This window comes from Acinonyx jubatus, chromosome A1 (genome assembly GCF_027475565.1).
Source record: "Acinonyx jubatus isolate Ajub_Pintada_27869175 chromosome A1, VMU_Ajub_asm_v1.0, whole genome shotgun sequence".
NCBI classification, from domain to species: domain Eukaryota; kingdom Metazoa; phylum Chordata; class Mammalia; order Carnivora; family Felidae; genus Acinonyx; species Acinonyx jubatus.
Genome location: NC_069380.1, coordinates 149769581 through 149781927, shown reverse-complemented (window position 1 = coordinate 149781927; position 12347 = coordinate 149769581). Strand labels below are relative to the sequence as shown.

The 12347-nt window shown below is 38.2% G+C and overlaps 1 long non-coding RNA gene across 3 annotated transcripts in view; it reads left to right on the top strand.

Annotated features, from left to right (window-relative positions):
• The window catches only part of LOC106969218 (uncharacterized), a 176476-nt gene extending 165541 nt beyond the window's left edge, over positions 1–10935 (top strand). For 2 of the 3 annotated variants that reach the window (XR_001429308.3, XR_003413716.2), the window contains 5 exons: positions 4662–4751; positions 5673–5865; positions 6004–6089; positions 8484–8625; positions 8987–10935. This is a non-coding gene — a long non-coding RNA (uncharacterized LOC106969218). The remainder of the gene's footprint in view (positions 1–4661; positions 4752–5672; positions 5866–6003; positions 6090–8483; positions 8626–8986) is intronic. The other variant, XR_008299600.1, reaches the window with a different exon arrangement.
• The last annotated feature ends 1412 nt before the right edge of the window (positions 10936–12347 follow it).

The window sequence follows — 12347 nt, the reverse complement described above, 5'->3', positions numbered from 1 at the left end:
ATTAAGAACATTAAAAGAGGTCCAGCTAAAAGCATAGCAAAATGTGGTACCTCATAAAAATGAAACCAAGGAGTGTTCAGAAGAAGAAATAGAGAATGCTGAATTTCTCACCAGACCACCAGCTTATTCATTTTGGAGCTACTCTGGTTTTGATGAGGACCAGAGCATGGGTGTCATTCGTGATGTGTGGTATCCACAAGAACAATAAGTCATTTCTTTTCTAGAAATAAGTTATTGCAGGGCCATAATAAAAAGAAGGAAGTATTACTTGAATTCTGAATGGTTGAAAATTTGAGTTCTGTCCTTCAGCTAAGGAGAAAATATCAAAGGCAGCTTCATGCCTGCTTTTCTGTAATCTTTCCTAGAGAATTTTTGAACTAGCATCACTCCCTTAAATCCTACCCCAAGACTGGGTTCTAGTACAATCTCCACAGTGCCTCGAGAGTAAATTTCTAAACTGCAAATATGATTCTATAACTACAGAAGTTAAAATTATTTTATGTCATCCACGTTACAGACTGAAGTCTGATTTCTAAGCTTAACATATGAAGATTTGTAAAAAACTGGCTCTTTCTTATCTCTCCGACCTCACCTTCTATAGCTCAAGCATGTACATTCTAAGCTCTAGCCATAATGAATGAATCCATGATTCCACTGTGTTCACTTATACCTCTCTTCTCTCAGAGGAAGACATAGTTTCATTCACCCTATTTTCTAGAAAACTATTCATTCTTTAGGACATAGACTCTCATTTTCTCTCTGAAGACTTTTGCCATCATTCTCACTTTCACCCCTAACCAGGCAGACTTAAATACTGCCGTATACACTTCTAAACAGTACAAAATGTTTTGAACCATTTTGATGCCATTTTGACTTTGAGGGCATTTTGGGCCTGCTGGTATAATAACATTAACCTTCACTTCCAAAGTGACAAAGCACATGAGCATATATCCAATTCCGCTCTATCTCTATGGCTGTTCTCTATCCACACCCCACAGGGTAATGACCTGCTTGAAAAAGATTTGGCTTTAATTACTGTATTTGTCTGCTCCGACTGCCATAACATAGTGTCATGGACTGAGTGCTTAAATGACAGAATCTTATTTTCTCACAATTCTGGAGGCTAGAAGTCCATGTTCAAGGTGTCAGGTGATTTGGTTTCTGGAGAGACTCTCTTCCTGGCTTATAGATGGCTGCCTTCTTGCTATATCCTCACTTGGCCTTTCCTCAGGACATGTGACATGTAAGGGAGAGAGAGAGGGAGAGGAGAAACAGCAAGAAAGAGACAGAGAGGGAGGGAGAGGACAAGGAGGGAGGGAAAGAGCTTGTTCACTGGTTTCTTTTTTTATAAAAACACTAATCCTATCAGGTCAGGGTTCCACCCTTATAATGTCACTTAATCTTAATGACTTCCTTACAGGCCTCATCTCCAAATAGAGTCATACAGGGGGTTAGGGCCTTAGTGTATGAATTTGGGGGGACATAACAATTCAATCTAAAACAATCACCCAATGTTCTCAATATCCAACAGAAGTCCCTCCAATGCCTGTAAACATTTGTGCTTTGATTAAATGCCATAACACATAAACAGAGAATGAGGAAAACTGTTCAACTCATTAATCAATCTAAAGTATATACTCATTTATGTATACCATGTACAAATCCCTATTATAAACATGCCACTGTTCTTAAGGAATTCATAATCAAGTAATCTAATTGAGAATTTAAATAGAAGTAAGTGCCAAATAAGTAGTTCAAATCATAAGCAACTACAGGGTAAAGGAAAGGGTTTGGACTCAGAAAACAAATGTGAGTTCAAAATCTAGCCCTGCCACTTACCATCTACATGACCTTAAAGTAAGCTGCTTAATTTCTCCAAGCTTCAGTGCCCTTGTCTTTAATCACATGGCGACATAATGAAGCAAGTGAGACAGAGTTCATAAATTCACTTTTGGAAGTGCTAACACCACATACACAAAGAGAGGTGTGGCTATGCCCTTAGAGAAAGCTCCTTTGACAGGATCATTGATACCTCCTTTCTTCCTAAGTGGGGAGGGCAGCTTTTTTGCAGGGTGTCGCCTCCCTATAAGGCAGGCCCTGCTGCATTAGCCACATTTGCACATGCCTTTAACCATCACTCTCAAAACAGCGTTTTATGCTAGTGCCCAACCAAGGAAAGAAGAGCTCTTGCTCATGTTCTACGTTTGCTTTCTTGCATGGAAGAGAATCAGCATACTTCAGTTCTGAATCAGAGAAAGTGTGGCAAAAGCAGAATGAAAAATCCTTCACAAACAAATACCACATGGGTTACTTCAAGGCTCCACGCACTCTCGTGGAAACACTCAAGCACTAAAAGTGTTAAACCTAACACTGAAATGACTAAGTGATTTAAACATGGAGGACACCATACAGTGAAAATCCTTATTAAAGACCTATTAAATATGTCATCATGTGCTATAAGCAGAGAACTATCTGTCAATGATGGAACATTCACTCTGTGGTCAGTAGAAAAAGGGAAAGTTGACCTTGCCCAATTGGTAACTATGGCTTCACCTTACATTCAACAACTACCAGATGATATTCCCAAATCTTAAATAAGTGTGTGGTATTTGCAGAGTTCATGGCAGCAAATTAAGTCCAGGTGGATCTGCACAGGAAAAACAGGAAAAATGGCTCCTCACCAGAAATAAGAGAGGAGCATGGGAGGACAGATTCCGACACCCCAGGCTCCCAAACCCCCTGTTGAGAAGAAATAGACTCGTGTGTGTGTGTGTGTGTGTGTCACACCCCACAACCCCCCCACATACACACATGCACGCCACACACAAGCACACGTTATTTATTTATTTATTTATAAACAGCCTCACTTCTACTGACACTGGCAATGCTCTCCATTTTCATTACATGTTGAAGACAAGAATTAAGGGGTAGAAAGAAAAGAACTGTGCATTCAAAGCTCAGCTCCAGAATTGGCTTTGTATTTATTATTGCATATATATCAAAAGCAACAAAAGACCACAGTGAAAGAAATAGACTGGGAAAACCTAAATTGAAAATGTAACTGAAGCATCATGAACTGACAAATACAGCTTTTAATACGTTAATTTATTTTCTTTCTGCTCCTTAACAAATGTAAAGGTGTCAATGCATATAAAAAATATCACTTGAGCTGCTAGCAAAATACTAAAGCTAAAGCATGAGGTGACACTCCCAGCTGCAGGAAATGTAAGTCGCTTGTCCAAATCACTGAGTGGTCAGGGCATGCTTTACAAATCTCTTAAATATCTGCCTCCAAGCTCCTCACAAGGGAGTTCACACAGGCAGAGACATATTTTTTCTTCTTAATCACGTACCTTTTAAGATTCATAATTTGGGATGAGCAAAAGGCTCGGCAGGAGGTGGGGATGAATTAAAAACCATAAAATTGATGCTATCACTCTGATTGACACACCAGTAGTGCAGCATACATTTCCTGTTTGTCAGGAATGAAAGGTGTTCACATTCTGTAATAATACCTAATAATGTTTTGGAAAGACAAACTGCTGTCTGACTACATTTTAGCAAGATGGATTTTTTTTTCCCTTTCTGGCAGCACTGAAATCAGAAGCTAGAGTATATATTACAACCCTTTATAAAAGATGACCTAGATATTTAATAGCTGCAGCTATTCCAGTCCACTACCTGGACCTCCCCAGGTCTCTGATGCTATATTCTAGTATGCCTGAAATCACCATTACACCTTAAGACTAATTCAAGAGAGTGTCCAGGGAGCTAGCTGTCCAGCACTGCCATAATAAACTTAAGGGAACAAGTATCCTTTGCTACCTATAGCCGTCTCATCACGAAATTGGCCAGCCCTCTACTTATCGTTTGTCTAATCTGACAATTACTATTCTGTGCAGGGTAATAAAGAGAATCTTGTACATGTGGATCAGGAGACCTGAATCCCTCTAGCTGCCATGTCTCTGACTAGGTAAACATGAACAAGCCACTTAACCTGTCCACATTTCATACTCATTATTTTAAAGAGATGCTTCCACACGCCTTGACTACCTGATGGGTTGGTGAAAACGCAAAAGCAAAATGACAGTTTTGTAACTTCATCATTTAGATCCTAAATATGAATTTATGTTTGTTAAACAAAGGATCTGGGGGATTTTGAAAGTCATCTATTTCTGGGATGATAATTAAGCCAAAGGAAGAGGAAAGAAACAGTACAACACTAGATCTTATATGACAGGACTATATCAGAAAAAAATCAAATTATAGCCATTCAAGAATTACTCCTATGGTGAACTTTGAGCCAAAGATGTAGTCCTCAACTTACTGCCCTATTATTATCAGTTGTGTTCCTATTGAGTATTGATTGTAGGCACTCACTACCTAAGGTCTCAAAATATTAAAAGCAGTATTTTGGGGAAAGGAGAATAAAGGGAAAACATGAAATAATTCTGAAAATTTCAGGAGGAAAATGGAACAGGAATGTTTGTGTTAAATATTTTAATGACACATTTTTGCATTTTAATCCCTGGGATTCTGCTGGTTCCAAGGAAGATGTCAAGAAAATAAAAATGTAAAATCAGTGTAATAATAAATGTCTAATAATACCAATTTACAAGTATTGGGCACTAACTAGAGTCTGAATAATCCTTTGTCTCCAGAATTATAAACACAGATTCTGATACTTTGGAAAGCCTAAGGAAAACTGACCTAAACGAAAAAGGGAGGATATTACGTAGATCCTGCTCTTGGTAAGAATACTGTTGCAAAAGGATCAAAAGTACTTTTGAATACAATTTATTGCTGTTGTTTTTGCTAAATCAAATAAAGGCTTTAAGCAAAAACAGGTTTCAAGCCTTCTGCTTATAATTGCACTTCATGTGACTTGACAATGCTGATTTCTGTGTAATTTTTTAAATCCATGTTTGGTAAAAAAAAAAAAAGAAAGAGCTTTTCTACCAGTTCTTCAAAGTTCTAATAAAATCAGCTTGCTGGTGAACATGCTTACAGACACAGTGCAAATTTAGTCATAGAGAAGCTCAGCAGTCACTCTGCTACACCCAGTTGGTCCATGCTAAACCTGCAAGAGTTATGGTGCACCTCTTTCAGGATTTGAATGTATTTCAGTCATGGCCTGAATTAAATTATATGCAGTAACACTGAAGTTAAAAAGAGAATGCATGGATCACCGTCCTCATAACCTTCAAGAGGCACTCCATAGACTGCTGTTTCTTGAGTTAGATTGACAGAAACTGGAAGGAAAGCGTGAGCAAAAGGGATCTTGAGTGCCATCAGCTGAAATTTACCTAAACCCCCACAGCAAAATATAATCTGGAAGAAATAAGAGGTTCACCTTTTGGTTCTAGTTAATGATAACTTGAAGGTTGGCTTAAGTAATATCCATCCCTCTACTTGCTAAGTTCCCTAAATGTGGTTCTAAAAAATAATGTTAAGTATTCAGGCCAGAGATATTTATCAGAAGGATGTGATTTAAATGGCTATGTACCTCATGGCAAGCCTTACAGAAAAATATAGGTACAAATATGCATAAGTCATATTTATATACTTTCTATAAAATTAGACTGGCATTAATTAAATGGCAGAAAAGGCAATGAGAGCATTGTTTGGAAGGTAGCTTGTTCCAAGTTCTGATTATAACTTGCTTCCCAAAGAAGGAGCCGCCCACAGCTTAGAAGACAGATGAGAAGATCATCATCACAGATTTGCTGTGAACAGCTCTGCTCAGCTCTGTCCCTGCCAGACTTGGGGCCACACATACCCTTCTAAGAGGGCTAAAGAAGATTCACAAAGAGCACTGCTTCTTGCTCCAGCTTTGGCAAGAGCAGAGGATGATTTTGTCTTTCGGTAACTTGAAACCTTCCTGTAGTGCTGAGAACTGCTCTCAATAGCAAAGTTGTTATCATCATCATTACACCTAACATTTACTGAGCATTTACTACGTGCCAGGCACCAATTGCTTTGCATCTCATCTTATCTTCACAGTAATCCCATGAGTAAGTAATATAATTACCCAAATTTCATGGAAGAAGAAACCGAGGCCAAAATTTGCCCATGGTTACAAAAAAATGGTGAGTGCCAGCGCTGGGACTTGAATTCAGACAACCTCATTCTTTGAGAATCGTCACTTTTTGTAACCACATTTTAGAGTAGTTTAATCAGCTGCAGACAACCCATGGATCAGGCATTTTTAAATGCCACCCCACTTACAAATCTCTTCCTATTTATTCATTAATTGTTTGAAGAATTAAGAGTGCCAGGAAGTGTCTTAAGCACTGGGAATTCAGCATTGATCAAGGCAAACTCTCTACCTGTGTCAAGCTTACATTCTATATTCTGCACACATAGCCTCCTTTATTCCTTAAAATAACCGTGTAAGTCTGAGCCCCTTAGTATCACCCACTTTTTAGACAGGGAACCCGAGCTCAGAGAAGTAAAACAACTTACCCAAGGCCACACAACCGGTAAATGGGACGACTGGGGTTTACCGCTTAACCTTCAGACTGTTGACCCTTCATTCTGCCATGCTTCTGTTACTCAATTACTATGGTTCCAAAATGGCTTTCATTAGTTGGGTAGAATGTTAGTACTGCAGGGAAAGAAAATAAGAGCAAGTTGGCCCTTTTCCTCCTAATTTATTCTCTTCTTCCCCCATTTCTTGGTCCTTACCTCTGTCATGCTTCAGGTACCCACTGTCTTCTGGTTGCCCACAATTTTCCACTTCTGTACCTTCCATACCCACCCCACAAGCCTGTTCTCTACCCTCCTCCTGCTTTATATATTCCCCCTCTGTTCCTCACTCATCCCACATCTATACCTTAGGGTTAATCTTAGCTCTCACTCTTCACTTTAGATAGCAGCCCTGACATGTTGTAGAAAGTGACCTAAAAGGAATCCCTTCTATCATTATACCAGGAAAGACTTGTCCCTAGTAAGTCACATATGTTATTATCTCAGAATTTCTTGAGTGAATTTTCCCATAAAAAGTCTCCCATGTGGTATTTATATTCTATAGTATTTACTGCATATATATATATATACACATATATATATATGTGTATATATATATGTGTATATATATATACACATATATATATGTGCGTATATATATATATGTATATATATATATATATATATATATATATATATATATATATATATGGGCTAAATATGTTCCTGGATGCTGGCTAGCAAAATTTAACAGTGGGTAATATGCTTTGAATTCCAATCAACAAAACTACAAGTGACCTCTGGCAAAGATTTCCTCAGTAACACATTCCTGTCTTCACTATTATTCACAATAAAGAGTGGGAAGCAGGAAAATTAAAAAAAATAATAAATTTAAAAAATAAACATGTTATTCCTTAATATTGGAGAAATAGGGACCAATGTAATAAGCACAGTGTAGAAAAAGATAATTTTTTTAAAGAAAGAAAGAATTTAAACTTACAGGTGGCAGCAGTAGGGGCTGTAGGAGACAAAGATAAACATTTCTGACTTGAGAGATTTTCAGGTCTACAGAGAAACCCTGAGTGCAAATGACATTCAGGAACCTCCTCAGTTGGGCCCTAATTTTTTCACTTGGGGTAAGCCCCGTAAGAATAAAGAACACATCTGATTTTGCTCAACATTATATGAGCAGCTTTAGCACAGGGCCTGAGACATAGTAGGCACTTAAAAATGATTACTGAATGAAAGAATGTCATTCTCGACTTCTCTTCAGCCACCCTCACGATCTCTTTCCCAATCAGCAGAGCCCTCTGTTGACCAGTATTCCTTAAGCCTGGGTTTCCACACTGTGCTTTTCTTTCAGGCAGTAACCTTTGTCTGTATCACCTTTTCCTCCCTTCCAGCCCTGGTGAAATGAGATTCTTTAGGCCAATGTGAAAATTGTTTCTTATGATTCTCCTTGGCTGGGATTTTGGCTTGAATACAGAGAGGCCAGCCCTTGCCCACAACATCTCAAGTTGGGACAGTAGGTGACCCACCCTTCCCCTTGCTGGCAGGGCCCTGGGCTGTTTGGCCAGGTTTGGGAGAGGGCTTCTTGCCCACCTCAGATACAAAGTATATATCACCATAGAGGTTGTGTCCCTTGGAGGGTGCCCATTCATTTGTGCAAAGGGGAAACTGCCTTCCTCACCCTCCTGGCCCCCACATTATCATTGTACAGTGGGGACTCTGAATGTTATGTAGCCAGTGCTAGATCTGAGAATAAAACAATTGTGTCTTCCTTTAAGCAAACACTGCAACTTGTCCCTATAAGTTGTTGAAGAATTCCCTAAGAGTAAAAGGGCCTTCACTAGTCATCTCAGCCTCTGGTTTTGCAGACAGACTTGTTAACTGACTTCAGAAAGGAAAAATATCATTTTATTTCACACAAAAATGTAGGCAATCCCAAATCCAAATTTACTTCCACAGATCAGAAAATGGACTAAATAACACTGATTCCTTTTCTTTTTTTCTAGAATTATCATTCATCTTTTTCAAGAGGAGAATATTATAAATTTACTATGCTACTCATAAATGCCTTTCTGCCAGATTAATAGAAAACCTTTAGAAGCTGGACTTGTAACTTATTCTGGGATATGGTCTTCCACAAACAATTGGGTACTGTTCAAATATAATGATTATACTATTCATTCATAACTATCATCTCCCAACTATTTACTGTGTGCAAAATATAATAGCAGGTACTGTTAGAAGCTGATCCCTTAGTTTAGGCTTTAACTTGGCCCTGCGCAAGACCACTGTAGGCAGTTGCCCACCTAAAAGGGGAAATGGGAACTAAATGCAGACTTTACTCTATTTGCCAAACCACATACCCTGGCATGGGGTTGGCTGCGTCCACCCAAGGGAAGCTGCACCTTCTTCCTAATTTTCACAAAGTACCCTCTTGACCCTGCCCCTCCTTCTGCACAAAACTCTTAAGCTGCATTTGGCCCATTTGTGATTTCTTTTCGCTCTCCAGAGTCATCAGTGTTCAGTGGAACATCCTTTCAGTTGCATGAAGATGCCAAACTAGAGGAAAGAGGACACACCATGTGATTTCCCAAGGGCCATCATTTCCCAAGGGATGGTTGTGACTGAGGGGACACAAAAACAAACAGTCTAAAACCAACAGATATTCCTATCTAAAGTATCTTTTTATAGCACAGCATAGCTGTATTCAATATAAAACAAGGAGAGTGATAACTGAATGTGAATTACAAAGCAGAATTTTAATCATGATACATGAGTTAATAATACACATGAGTTAAACTCATGATACATGAATTAAAGAAAATAACTGGAACCCCTTTTCATATTTTATTGTCAAAAGTTTTACCAAATAGGTGGTTTATTTGGAAAAGTAGCACCTCTTTGAAATTAACTCTTGATTTGTAAAAGTTCAGATTGTTCCTATCTACTTGGTCAACTAAAAGTGATTATTTTTATTGCTATAAGCCATGCATGTTGGTCTTTGAGAAATATGCCATTAATCATGGTTAAATTGTATAGGCTCAAAAATCTCTAAGACCTGCAAGAAAAAAAAAACAAAATCCAAAAATGTTGTAAAATTAATTATTAGTCTATAAAAAGTTGTGTGGACTTTCTACAAAACCAGCAATTGGAAAATGACAAAATTGTTATTTTATCCCTAGAGAATCTTTACACATTTACCTCAAAGGGAGGAATAGAGTCAATTACTTCTATTTCAAATAGATACTCCCTTTGACAAGTATGCAAATCATACTGGAACTATACATCTGAGCTTTTTAATTGTGACAACTCTGAGATACTACTTGGTAAAGAAGATTGTGCTATTACCTCTCCAGTCTGTTCTCAAAGGGAATAACACTCATGTTTCCGAGGCAGAGAGAGCACCAAGAGGTGAGGTTCTGTCCACTCCTGCTGTGGACTGAATTGTGTTCCTCCCTCCACCCACCAATTTATATGTTGAAGCCCTAATCACCAATGTGAGTATATCTGGAGATGGAGCCTTTAAGAAGGTGATTAAAATTAAAAGAGGTCATAAGGGTCGAGCCCTAATCCAGTAGAACTCTTGCTCTTTTAAGAAGAGGAAGAGACATCAGAGCTGTTTCTCTGCTATTTAAGGACATTTTGAGAAGGCAGTCATCTGCAAACCAGGAAAACAGCCGTCACCAGAGTCCAACCATGCTGGCAACCTGATCTTGGACATCCAGCCTCCAGAACTGTGAGAAATACATTTCTGCTGTCACCCAGTCTACAGTATTTTGATATGGCAGCCCAAGCTAACATAACCCCTTAAGTAACCTAGCCAAAAATTATTATTTTTTCAGCAAATAAGGAGAAAGAAAAAATGTTTTATAAGATTTTAATTTTTGTAGGGTTGCCTGGGTGGCTCAGGCAGTTGAGCATCCAAATCTTGATCTCAGCTCAGGTCTTCATCTCAGGGCCCTGAGTTCAAGCTCTGAGTTGAGCTGCATGCTGGACATGGAATCTACTGTTTTAAAAAAACGATTGCAATTTTTATAAGAAAAAATGTGAATAAAACCATCTTTGAAAATTGAGTTCTCTTTATTTTTTGTAATACACAGCCTAAGAAAATTTGGTGTTCTTGCTATTCAAACATAGCTTCAAAAGAAATAGCATTGCTTCTGCCAATCTTACATAACTTGATACCAAAATAACAATCCAATTAAAAAATGGGCAGAGGACATGAATAGACATTTTTTCAAAGTAGACATACAGATGTCCAATAAACATATTAAAATATGTTAAACATCATTCATCATTAGGGAAATGCAAATCCAAAACACAGTGAGATTTCCCCTTATTATCTATCAGAATGGCTAAAATCAAAAAGATAAGAAATAACAAGTGTTGGTAAGGATGTGGAGAATAAGGAACCTTTGTGCTCTGTTGGTGGGAATGTAAACTGGTACAGCCACTGTGGAAAACAGTATGGAGTTTCCTCAAAAAATTAAAAATACCATATGATCCAATAATTTTACAATTTTTACCCAAGGAAAATAAAAACACTAATTTGAAAAGATTTATGCACCCTTATATTTACTGAAACATTATTTGCAATAGCCAAGATATGGAAGCAACCCAAGTGTCCACTGATACATGAATAAATAAAGATGTAGTATGCACTCACACACACATGCACGTGCACACACATACACATACACACACACACACACACACACCACAGATGAATATTACAAAGCCACAGAAAAGATGAGCATTTTGGGGCACCTGGGTGGCTCAGTCAGTTGAGCATCCGACTTTGGCTCAGGTCATGATCTCACAGCTTGTGAGTTCGAGCCCCGCGTCAGGCTCTGTGCTGACAGCTCAGAGCCTGGAGCCTGCTTCTGATTCACTGTCTCCCTCTCTCTCTGCCCCTCCCCCACTCATGCGCTCGCTCTCTCTCTCTCTCTCTCTCTCTCTCAAAAATAAAAATTTAAAAATTTTTTTAAAAAAAGGATGAGCATTTTATAATTTGTAACAACACAGATGGGCCTACAGGACCTTATGTGTCAACAAGGATGGACCTAGAGGGTAGTATACTAAAATAAATAAGTCAGACCAAGAAATACAAATACCACATGATTCCACTCATGTGGAATCTAAAATACAAAACAAATGATGAAACAAGGCATAACCAGACCTATAAATACAAAGAACAAACTGATGCTTGTCAGAGCGTAGAAGCATGGGGGAATGGGCAGAATGGGTAAAGGGGAATGGGAGATAAGGCTTCCAATTATGGAATGAACAAGGTACAGGAATAAAAGGCACAGCACAGAGAATACAGTCAATGATACAGTAATAGCGATGTAATGGGACAGATGGTAGCTACTCTTATTGTAAGCATAGCATAACATATAGAAGTTGAATCACTATGTTGTGCACCTGAAACTAATGTAACATTGTGTCAACTGTACTCAAACAAAAGTTTTATAATTTCTCTTATTCAGAAATTCCAGAGCCACCAATAGTCAAATCCCAACACAAAATGCTTTTCACATTCCCCACTCTATCCTTCCTTTTTGCACCACCACGGTACTTAATATTAAACTGTTTACGTCATTTATCACGCTCCACCTTATAATTTCCATGACATGCACATATGCCTGTCTCCTTCTCCACTAGAAGACACAGATCCTGAGAACAGGGTTCAGGCTATTTTTTGGTTGTGGTTTTACCACAGTAAGTATGTATTTGGTGAATGTATGAAAGAATGAATTAACTAGTGAATGAATGGATGAATGGATACATGAATGAAAAAGTGGATTAAAATTTATTGATAAATGAATGAATAAATTTACCATTTTGCCTCTTCATTTTTCCACAGCATC